We start from the raw sequence: 12,293 nt of genomic DNA, 5'->3' as shown, positions 1-12,293 counted from the left end.
CTCTCCTTTATAGCTCCTATTTATTTTCACTCCCCATGACTGATAAGCACTAGAGATCACATGCTAGATCCAAAATTAGCCACATTTGGATGAACAGATCAAATAAATAAATGTATTATGTAGTTAAAATTTATATATATATATATATATATATATATATATATATATATATATATATATATATATATATAAATTTTAACTACATAATACATTTATTATATATATTTCTGTTTTATTTTTCCTGCAAAGGTTGTGTTTGTCAGTGTGTTTGTTTCCCATGACTCAAGAGTGACCCCATGGGAACAGCACTGGTGTCTGACCCTGATGTAAACCCAGAAAGGCTCTGATTAACAACAAAAAAAAGTTAGTGCACACAAACATTTTCTTTGATCACACATCAAAGGTGAATTAAAGACGATTGCTCTATTTTTAATATTGGGCGTGTTTAAATTATAGCTAAATATATCAAAAGAGATAAGGTTAACAAATTTAGTTTATTATCCAGTATGGCGGGGCTGGAGCATGGGACAGCTCCCACACCAACACCAACCCCCACATAAAACCATGTACTCCTAATACGGTCATTCTAACACGCCCCCATGTCAACGTCACGATGTGGGAAGATTTGCATGAGGCCGCCCAAGTGTTCATACAAAGAAAGAAGGCGTAACTTACACCTCACTGTAATGAATGAGTAGGTTCATTTTGAACCTTAAACAGCATTTTCACATTGCATTACACCAAACATAATGTTCTTTTTAGCAACATCAAATGACCCCTTTAATGCCATGCAGCATACTTGTCAAATTTGTGACTTTTGATTAGTAAAGCAGCAGGTTTATGTGGGTTAAGATGATTTATTAAGAAAAAAATAAGCTAACACAGTAGTATATTTTCAAGTTCCTGATGTTCATGTTGTGTCTAGGTTTCTTTTCAGAGACTCGAAACACATAACCACTAGATGGCAGAATAGTGACAGCATTCATGTGCCATTAGAACTCAGCAGGTCTGGGCCTCAGAATCCTTCAGAATATAAACAGATAGAAAAATAAGAGAATTTATATGTGTATAAATTATATTATTTATTATATTATATTATATAAAATTATATATTAAATTATATACAAATACATCTACAATTAATTAGGCTGAGATGAAAAAGACATTGGTCATACATCTGACAGTCAGGGTGAAACATTAGCAGTTCAGAATTCAGTAAAGCCATCTGAAGAAATGTGTGAGATGCATATAAAACATATTACAAATTATTTAAATAGATGTTTTAAACAGTAAAAAATATACATATTATCACAAAAGTTGATTTAAGTCCATTATCACAGATATCTTGTTTCATAAAGAACTCTTCGAGACAATGTTCCTACGTTAAGCCACACACACATCTGTGATTTTCAGACACATGGTGTGGAACGGGCCAAATTCAAACATCCTCCATCCACTCTCCTCATCTATGTCCTTTAAGTCCATGCATTTCAGAATTATTCATACATTTCCAATATATTTATGCATGAGTTCTCTCCACTCACCCCTCCCTGCCTGCACACCCCATCCCATTACTGTAATCCATCACCCGGCATCATCCGCCATGCAAGCAGCCCCTGAGTTGCCATGGCAACCAACCTCAGGCCCCAGCTCTTTGCATTCGTGCTCTTATTGGAAGGAAGGCTCAGGCAGTCTGAGGCTGTCTGGTGGATGTGGTAATTGGCTTGGAGTCTCCAATCCAAAACACACACACACACACACAAACTCAAACACATATACACAAATAATGCAGCAGAACACACAGTAATTTGTGATTTGGAACCGAATGCTATGGACAAAATTCTGCTCTTAGTGCAAACGGGTTTAAATTTTGTGTTTTGGTAAACATAAAACAGACAAATTGGAATTCAAATTGTGTTAAGAAAAAGAAAGTGAGCATTAATTTGTGCTTTACTCATTTATTTATTTATTAACTCTGGATCGAGACAAAATAATTAAAACAGAGCTAAAATAGGACAAATAGACCGATTACTTGTTAGTTAATTGTGTTTCTTCACAACAGGCAGGCAGAAGGTGCAAGTATCTGTTTTACTAGTCACTCTTCCAATTAAAAGCACAGCTTTACAGTACAGCATGTCTGCTAGATTGCATGTCATTTATCAAGATGTAATGTTCTACCTGTAGGAGAGAGGGAGAAAAAAAAGAGCCTTATTTTATCCAACAAACAGTTTTAAAATGGTTACAGACAATTGGTTTCCTTACACCAGTGGAAGAAGCATATGCTGACCAATTTGTTTCTAAGTATTAAAAGTGCTACAGTTTTCCACCTAAGGGCTGAAATTTAGTCAAGGTGCTTTATACCAAGACATAATGTTTCAGTTTTCACTGTTTTATGTCCCTCTTAGAATCGAACAGGCCTTTTTTCGCTGCTGTGGCTTTGAGATGTCTAGTTGCACTCTCTCTTTACATGTGAAGTGAGTAACAGCTCTTTCTGCACTCTTTTAAGGGCTTTGAGGTTTCTGTTAGGCCCCAGACAAGCTTGCAGTAATAGCATCTTAGAAAAACTTTGTGAAATGTCCATAAAATTAGTTCAGTTAGTTTAACAGAGACTCCTTGCTGGAGCTGATCTCTCTTTATAGAAAATTTGAATAACTGTGTGATTTTCTAACGTACAGATAAGGATGCAACTGTAAAGTGTTAGTTATGTATTGAGGAAAACGCAGCAATGAACATTAACAGTATCTGTCTTAAAGTGTTAGTTCAGCCAGAAATGAAAATTATGTCATTAATAACTCACCTTCATGTCGTTCCAAACCCGTAAGACCTCCGTTTATCTTCAGTGCACAGTTTAAGATATTTTAGATTTAGTCCGAGAGCTCTCAGTCCCTCCATTGAAACTGTGTGTACGGTATACTGTCCATTTCCAGAAAGGTAAGAAAAACATCATCAAAATATCTTAAACTGTGTTCCAAAGATGAATGGAGGTCTTACTAGTTTGGAACGACTTGAGGGTGAGTTATTAATTAAATAATTTTCATTTTTCAGTTATTGCAGCCCTACATTAAATAATCTACTCAATTTTGTGAACGGAGGATAATATGTTCCTTTATATGTCCTTTTAATGTATTAATATGTAGACATAAGCTAAAATGTAGGCCTTTGAGCTTTTACTAGGGTGAAGTCATGGCCTGGCGGTTAGCGACTTGGACTTGCAAGACTACCCCAGTGACAGAACCTTTTTTCTGAGAGTGCAGGAGACTATAGTGCTCTAATCATATACACTAATCATAATTTTATTATACTTTTATGGTACATTTGTGTCCATTTTGAAGCTTCAGTTATCCAGTTCCTATTCATTGTAACTAAATGAAAAATATCAACCAGGACATTATTCAAAATTAGTGTTTATTAGTTGAGCCACTCTTGTAATTTGTTCAAAAAAATCCAAGAAAAAAAAAAAAATTCGATTTGAAAAAGTTCACATAGATTACTCTGTTGCGGAACAAACTAAATTCTGTATATCATTGCTGTATTTCAAACATCACAGAAGACAAAATTAGATAATGGTACTTTTTTTTAATTTCCTGCTTGTCAAAATGGACAGAAATAAAAGAAAGGACAATCTTTAAAATGGATCGCCGAGCAGCAGTCATCAGCCGCTCAGTTCCACGAGGAGCACAAATGTACAACTCAGTCCTGAGTCAGAACACGCTTCTTTTCTCCATACGTCTGTTTTATTTTTCTATGGACAGTTACAAGAAAGGAAAACACTCAAGCGTTCTCTCGCACAAGAGTATCTTTTGTGTGTGTGTTTGTGTGTGTGTGTGTGTGTGTTTGTCGGGGAATAAAGAAAACTGCGAGCGAAAATCACAGCACAACAATACACAGGTAGAGAAGACCCTGCGAAATCAGCAAGACAGATTAAAGACAAAAAGATCAGAGGTCTCAAATGAAAGATGGACAGAGGACCACGTAGTCCATGTTGAAATGGTAACTTAGTTGTTAACCATTTTTATAATCTGGTTAAGCATTAAATACCCATAATCCCTCAACCCACACAATGCCACTCATACTCTCACATTACTAAGAAAACAATCACATCATTATGACTCCGCCCCTCATCAATAAAGGCCTGCGAACTAACACATGATACAAACCAATCACAGCCTCTCTTTCAGCTTTACGATCATTTGTTAATACAACAGAACTTGAAGGTTAGGTTCTAACCAAAAATCTCACCAAGGCAGACAAATCATAATATATTATTTTTTTCCACTTAATGCTGTTGAAAAAAAGTGTAATTTCTGTGCCACTGAACAGAATGGCAAAATTGACAAAAAAGGTTTTTAAAACATTCTTACAAGCCCTTCCATCTGCCATTGGTCACCCATACAGACAGCTCCGCCTCCAAACTCTTGCGATTGGTTGAGCCAGTGTTGCTATGCTGGGCCACTCAAGCAAACATAGCAATGTTTTGAAAACACCACAGAGCCTCAGTGTTTTGGCTTCAGGAACTGAGAGAGAAAGAATCAACACATTCCATGTGTAGTCATTGTGTTATCAATATCAGCGCATGCAAAATGGCTCTATAATTTAATCTTGGGTGTAATTGCTTATGAACAAAACTCTTCAATAGTCCCCTCATCCAGTAAAATCACACAGACTGTGCAAAATAGTCACAAGTCAAAAAAGAACAATGAGGGGTTGGCTGAACAGAGAGGTTGATATATCAAAATGTGAAATCAAGACTATTTCTACTGAAAACGAAACATTTCTACAACTCTTTTTAAAAATAATTGAAAAGATTTACATATCTGGCGTCAGAGTTGGAAATGGCGTAGTGCTCATTAAAACCAGTAACTGGAAAATTATACAAAAATAGAAATAGCCCAATGACATGGATTAATATTCCACTGACAGCGTAGAAAATTCTGTTTTCACATTTTGATGCAGTACAGCACGTGGAACATTTCACTTGAGTCTATAACATGGACTGATTCTGGAAAGACAGAGCACTTATCTATTTACAGCAAACGTCTCGCAACTTAAAGCTCAAGGACTCGGTGCAGAGAAAATGGCAGGCAGTCTTTTCAGTTAGGCCACGGATAAGAGGGGACTTTTGGGTTCAAAACAGTCACCTCAGCACAATCGCACACACGCACACATGCCGCCGTCCCCGAAAACACTCCTCTGGATTTATCTTGACATTTTTTTCTTCTTTTAAGCAGGCTGCAGTAGCAAGTCTCAGAACACAAAGCAGACTTACAGATAGTAAAGAGCTCATTCTACAAAAGAGGCGCACAATTTTCTTGTCACAAAAAAGGAAAAATGCCCCTCCAAAGAGACAGAGGGAAAAAAATAACGAGTCTCCAAAGCTGGTCTTCAGTTTGTCCAGAAAATAAAAATCGATGGCATCTATAGACGTCAGAATTTCACAAACTCCTCCCCTTTTTCAGGAAAACCCCGCCTACTTTAGTCTCCGCCCACTAGCATTCTGCCGTTTACAGGTTCAAAGTTCCACGAGAGTTTTAAAGCGCACATACATACAGACGCAACTTCCCCAGAGAGGGTCACGAACACAAAAACATTATTGCAGATTAAGTGTGCTTTCTTCGATTTTTTGTCCTTAAATGATTTAAAAACGATACTATTACAACATGCAAGCAAGTCATCATAAAAAAGAGAACAATCGAACATTTAACGCCCTGTTTTTAAAACAAGGACAGACATTGCCCGATAAATATACACTTTTATAAATGCACCCTGGCTGAGAGGGAATTTTAGGTTGGCTTTCTCAGAATAGGAAGAGGAGGCAGGGATCATGTTGGAAGTACGGAATAAATCAGCAGATTTTTTAAATCTACTTTTCTTACTTTTCTTTTTGCAAACAGAGCAAATTTAACTCGTTGATTTACATGCACCTTGGACTTTCTTAATAAAGGGATCTATCTATGCATGAAAACAGTTTGCAGCATTAAGACTTCCCTAAAAGTATATGACTGATGTTCTGAAATTTTCCAGATTCAATACAAGTAAAGTTGATCACCAGAAAAAAAAGTCAGTTGTACTTGTCCTTTGTTTTTTGCAAGAATAATAAGGTATAATGGAAGTGAATTGGGCCAATTTTTGGAGAATAGTGAAAAATGTATTTAAGTGCTTTTGTGTAAGATTTTTTTAGCTTATAACGTTGTAAAAGCTCTTACATTATTATTATTATTATTGTTGTTGTTAAAAAGGCTGTTTTAATTTTAATGGTTGTTTTAGGCTGATTTTGTCATAGCAACAAAGTAAAAAAATTGGGCATTTACAAAAAACTAACAAAAAAATTGTTAACATTCATACTGTGTGTGTTTTCTGGCTATATTTTTTTAAACTGAGTATTTTAATACAGACTGGCCTCATTCACATTCATTGTGAGTTCTTCACTAGCTACATTTAAATGCACTCAAATAATCTGTTTAAAATCAGACAGTAGGCTCAATCAGACTGAAATGCATTATTCAATCAATCTGACTGAGCTTGATCCGAATGAAATTTAAATCGTATTGAAATGACATTATCGCAGTGGCTTTCTCATACGCAGCAACTGAGCCCCACGTATGCACTGAATTTTAGTTTGGAATGTATATAATGTGCATGCAAACAAATATGTGAACTGGATCGTAACGTTTAAGGTTCATATAAACAGATCTTTTTAGAATCTGAATTCGGTTAGATTCATTTCGAGTGCGAAATTAAGTGCTTGTAAACTGTAGAGGTATGGGTAGGGATGGATTGTTCAATCCTGCTCCCACAGAAAGATGTTTTATTTTGTCCTGTTCACGCCTACAGCCCTCACGTTTTTTCCTGCTTATGTCCGCAGATGCCTGCAGTAAGAGGTCTACACAGATTTTTCAGTCTCGTTCCATTGTCATAGTCTATTTTTCCCCCCACACACAGCGCTTTAGATCTCAAGTGCTTGTTGCAATTGTCGCAGCAGGTAAAAGGGATGTACGTTGTCGCATACAGTGAAAAACACTGAAAATGTCAAACGCTGCACCTGTAAATCATATTTGGTTGTTGTTGTTTTTCCTGTTAAAAACTGAAAAAATATGGATTAACTACATAATTATGTTTTGCCCCACTATTTTTGCACATTATCTATAGAATCATTTTCTATTTATATTTTATCATGGTAGAGAATGGGATCCTCAGGACCCAATGAAACAAGAGTTTTGAATGATGAGACCAGGTGTGTTTGCAACGATACTGATATTTATGGAATCTTATTGCTGCGACGGAATTTTCATCTCACAATTCGTACTTTTTCGAGTCAGAATTTTGGTGGAAATTAGATTGTTTTGGGTCCTGCAGATCCCAACCACTCCCTAGTTTTGGATTTTATAAAGAAAACTGACAAGTTTTGTGGTAATCAACATTATTCCACAAGTAGAGTAACTTGTATCAAACCAGGAGTATTCCTTTTAATACTGATTTGTGTTGAAAGAACCAAAAAGTTGTACCTTCAAGGGATATTAAAGGTGCTGTATGTAGGATTGACCCGAGTGGTTGAACTACGTATTGCGGTCCAAATTAAAAATATTGAAACGGGTTTTTTTCACCCGGCTCCTCCTCCTCAGACTTAACGCACACGCAGGTTGCCAGATTGACGACACAAACAGGAACAAGCGCACTTGACAATGAATGGAATGGAATGAAATGAAATACGCTGTGTTTTCCACCAATTTGCAACCCAGGGTGCTGAAATATGATTGGGTAAACTGGCAGTGGGCAGGTTTCAAACCCAAACCAAAACAGAGACCGACGTTCTCATTTTCAAAGGAGAAAAACTGACTGTAGCATTGTTTTTCAGATAAACAAGTATGTAAACTTTCATGTTTCTTAAATATCTGCAAACATATTATGGTATTTCTATGCTTTAGTAGAGTCAAAAACTTACGTACAGCACCTTTAATTATTGAAGATTTCATTCATCTCTACAACTGAAGTCTAATTATAACTAGAGTAAGGCCAAATTGAATGACTAAACATGATCTCATTATGTGCTGGTGTCTACTCCTGAAGAATATACTGCTAAGAATCAATGGCACACTGATACCATCTCTCACCAGAGCTAAACCAACCAAAAGCTGCGGTGAGATCATGTGGCACTTGTCTCAACTGCAGTAGGTGCGTCATCTAATATCACAGAGACTCCTCCCACTGACACGCCCCCCTTAGACTCGTGTAAAATGTCTCCTCAGTGACAAACCGTTTGGCACTACTGGTTTAACCACCATAAGATCAAGCCAGGCAAGAAGAAGACCTCTCTGATCCATAAAAGAAACAACTCTTTGGGGGACTGTTAAGGAAAGGTCTGCTTGAGTCCCAATTGACATACAAAAATGTTAGTCGCACCCTACGTTTTCCTTGCAGTCACCATACAGGCAATGGGCAGATGAAACATGTTCTCTTCTGGTGGATGTTGGGGGAGTCTCTTTGGATTTGATGATGGGATAGAGTAGGATGAGACTGCTAGGGTGAAGTAGGGCACGGAGATTAGGTTAGTGTGATGTAGGCGGACGCTTTTTCCTTTAGCTGGCGCAGACACAGATGGCAACTCCAGCTCCCTGCAAATGAAGAGCCACAAATTATGTATAGTCAGATGTATATTCTGCATTTTAAATAAATGCATTTCTTGTCAAGAAAAAAAGAGACAGGAACAGCAGTTGTGAGTGAGCTACGAGCAACCCTAGCTACGCCCCTGCATTAATTGCATTAAATATTTTAACTCGTTAATCTGAAAAACATAATTGCATGTGTTAACATGCTAATTTTGACAGCACTAATGTACAAGGTACAGCTATATATATATATATATATATATATATATATATATATATGTTATTTTCTTAATATTATATGCTTGTATACTTGTGTGTATGTGTGTGTGTATGCTTTTACATTTATTTGACATTATATGCATTATTATGAAAATAAATATATACTTATATATATATATATATATATATATATTTTTTTTTTTTTTATGTGAATGTATATGAAAATAACTCTTATGCATTTTTATGCAAGTAAAAAAATTGTGATTTTTAAACACATCAATGTAAAACACATAACACATACCCTCCGGAGGCTCCGACATAGGGGGGCTTAGACAATACATGTGATACCCTCTGTCACAATCATCACAGAATAAAAGCTGATCCTGTAAAAATAATGCAAGTTGATCCTTGTATGGACATGTCCCCAAACACCAGCGCTGGGGCCTTGGAGTAAACAGTTTGCAGTTGCACAACAAAGATTGCAGTGGAAAAGTAAGTGGCTTGGTTCAGTTGACTTACATCGTTCTCTGATGTTCCGCACAGGCTGCAGGATTTGCACTCGATGCACTGCCAGCGGTAGGTCCTCACCGCCGCCGTCATGTTGACCGTGAACTGCAGGCACGACGGATGACCTGCAAGAGCCCAGAAAGAAGGTAATATGTTGAGAAAACGAATAAATCCTATTTCCGAGCAGAGCTTACATGGGTTTGGTCGCACCTGATCGGCCGCAGTCCGCACAGGAAATGAGATCTTCAGGACAGCCTGTTTTCTTAGAGCCTCCTAGACAGAAGTCACAGTAGCCGTTCGGGATGACAGAACCATCGGCTGCTTTTTTAGCTGCAAACAGAAGAGAAAGGTGCATGTTATGGAAATGCAATTTAGAACTATGTTATTATTCATTAATTTGTTACGTGTCATAGACTTACAATGAAAACATTTTTACAGCATTTATTAACTAATTAAAACTAAATCAATGGTAATTTGTAAAAATATTGTTCATCTCTAATTCTTCATAATACATTAACAAATGTTAAATTACAAAACTGTAAATGTTAATAATATCTTAGTATATGTGCAAATTGTCATTAAATGTTTTTCTATTTATTAAATAATCCTGTAATAAAAAGAGTATCATGGCTGCTGAAAATTCAACTTTTCCATCACCAGAATAAATAGAAATTTTAAATACATTAAAATAATGTTTTTATTTCTTATATTATTGTAATAATATTTCACAATATTACATTTTTTACATATTTGATAAAATAAATGTAAAAAATAAATGTACAAAAGTATTTATATATATATATTATAACCAACACTAGTGTACAATAAGTTATGCTTTAAAATATTGTTCATTGTTAGTTAAATACACATTAACCAATGGTAATGATTTTAACATTTTACGAATTAATAAATACATTTTTAGACAATTTTAGATGTAGGATGTTAAATTGTTATGGATTGGTTGCTGTTGCTAGGGTATTTCTGTCTGGTTTCTGTGCTTAAAAAAGACCACCGTCAAGCCTCTGTAATATTCTGGTCTCTAGACATGAATCCAGTCCCTCAAGCAGTGCCCATTTTACTGTTCACAAGAAGAAAATCACATATCTGCTTCACAAATAAGTATCATTCATGTAGCACAAACACATTTTAATACTGAGAGCTTTCTTCAAATCCCAACCCTAAATATGAGCAATAGTGTGAGCAGCACTAACTAGAGCTGCTCATATGACGCCTGCCGGATTGTGCAGTGTGTTTCTGTCCATATGTTTCCTATCACAGTGGTATATAGGCCTGCTGAAGCCTGCAGTCGGAGCGGAGGGAGGGGGACAGGCTCTCCACTGGGACAACTGGAGGTCTGTTAAATATTGTCACAGGAAGAGAGGAAACTGCTGCGGAGACAAACAAATACACAGCAGGAGACTGGTGTATATAATTAACAAGGAAGACAAGGACAGCTCTGTGCAGTGCTCAGATCGGCTTGAATTCATGGCTGAACGGGTCTGGCTTTCAGCCGGTTGGATTTAATGCAACAGTGCGACTGGTTTTGCTGCAGACATATATATATATAGTAGTATATATAAGTGTATGCAGCAGTGTAAAACAACACACACACACACACACACACACACACACACACAGAGTGATCATGTGCTGGTGATTTAGAGAGCTCTGGCCCTTCTCCAGCGAGGTCATTAATCCACTCCATCCTCTAGAGATCCTATCAGTGGGGGAGGGAGCACGTGTGTGTTATAAAGAGAGAGAGAGAGAACGGGGAAAGGGGGTGCTGTTTTATTCTCTAATCTCTAGAGAGAATGAACCAGGATAAGATAAGAGATGGAGGAAGTAAAACCCAGTGCAGATGAAAAAGTGTTCGCCGTCCAAACCTCTGTGTGAAAACACACGCAAATAACTCCACAAATTGTGCATGCAAAGTTGAGCGGGGGCAAGAACTAGACTGAAGCGGTTTCTAAATCAAGATGGCATTAGGACGTACAGTAAGAGCTTGTGGTGTGTGAGAGGCTGCGTTGTGTTGCATGGATATCAGCAGTAGTTTTAAAGGCAGGTCTGCAATGAGACGAGCACACCGTGTGCTGGGGAACTGTCCAGGGTGCTTAAAGCCCAGCTCTACCCATTTCAGCACAGGTCAGGTTTTAGCAAAGTTTGAATAGTGCGGGAATAAAAGCTGGAGGTACTCCAGCTGTCTGGACTGTCTGCACCGGTTCACTGTTGTGAAGTTAAAACTGTATCAGATACTCTCACTAATGCATAGGGCAATTCAAAAACACTCAAACAAATATATACAATACAAAAATGCATTCATTTTAAATGTTGTTTCTCATTTTACAAATAAATATTTGTATCTTCACTCAGCATTGCAAGATAAATGTGAATGCATTTGTGAATATTTTTATAAATTGTATAAATTTTTATCATTATTATTATTATTATTATTATTATTATTATTAAACTCATAAACAATTCAATTAAACTGGTCACGTGTCTTCATGTTTATTAATAATAATAATAATTATTATTATTATTATTAAATTTATATATAGACAATTCAAATATACTGGTCACTTGTCTTTATGTTTAATAATAATAAAACTAAAATGATTATTATTATTGTTGTGGCTGTTGTTGTTTTAAAAACATATGAACATGGCGTCAAGTGCTTTTTGTGGCACATTTTTTTATACTTATTATTATTATTAAAAAATTTGGACAAGACAATGAGTGCTTTTTTGGCACGTTTTTGTTTTAATATTTATATATTATCTGTATAATAATAATAATAATAATAAGTAAAACAACAATAAAACCAACAGCAACAACAATAGGAATAATTATTATCAACATCATCCTATTGGCCATAAATAAACAATTGAAATAAATAGTGTCACATACTCATTTCTACCATGAAGAACAAATCAGAGGTGTTGGACTTTCAGGAAGGGCTGTCAG

General features: G+C 36.3%; 1 pseudogene; it reads right to left on the bottom strand.

The window, feature by feature from the left end:
- Positions 1-7,904: 7,904 nt before the first annotated feature.
- Positions 7,905-12,293, bottom strand: part of LOC113058301 (zinc finger protein neuro-d4-like) — a 43,985-nt pseudogene continuing 39,596 nt past the window's right edge.

The sequence above is a fragment of the Carassius auratus genome, chromosome 40, assembly GCF_003368295.1.
Source record: "Carassius auratus strain Wakin chromosome 40, ASM336829v1, whole genome shotgun sequence".
Classification (NCBI taxonomy): domain Eukaryota; kingdom Metazoa; phylum Chordata; class Actinopteri; order Cypriniformes; family Cyprinidae; genus Carassius; species Carassius auratus.
The sequence above is the reverse complement of the archived record's forward strand: the minus strand, read 5'-3'. Positions and strand labels throughout refer to the sequence as shown.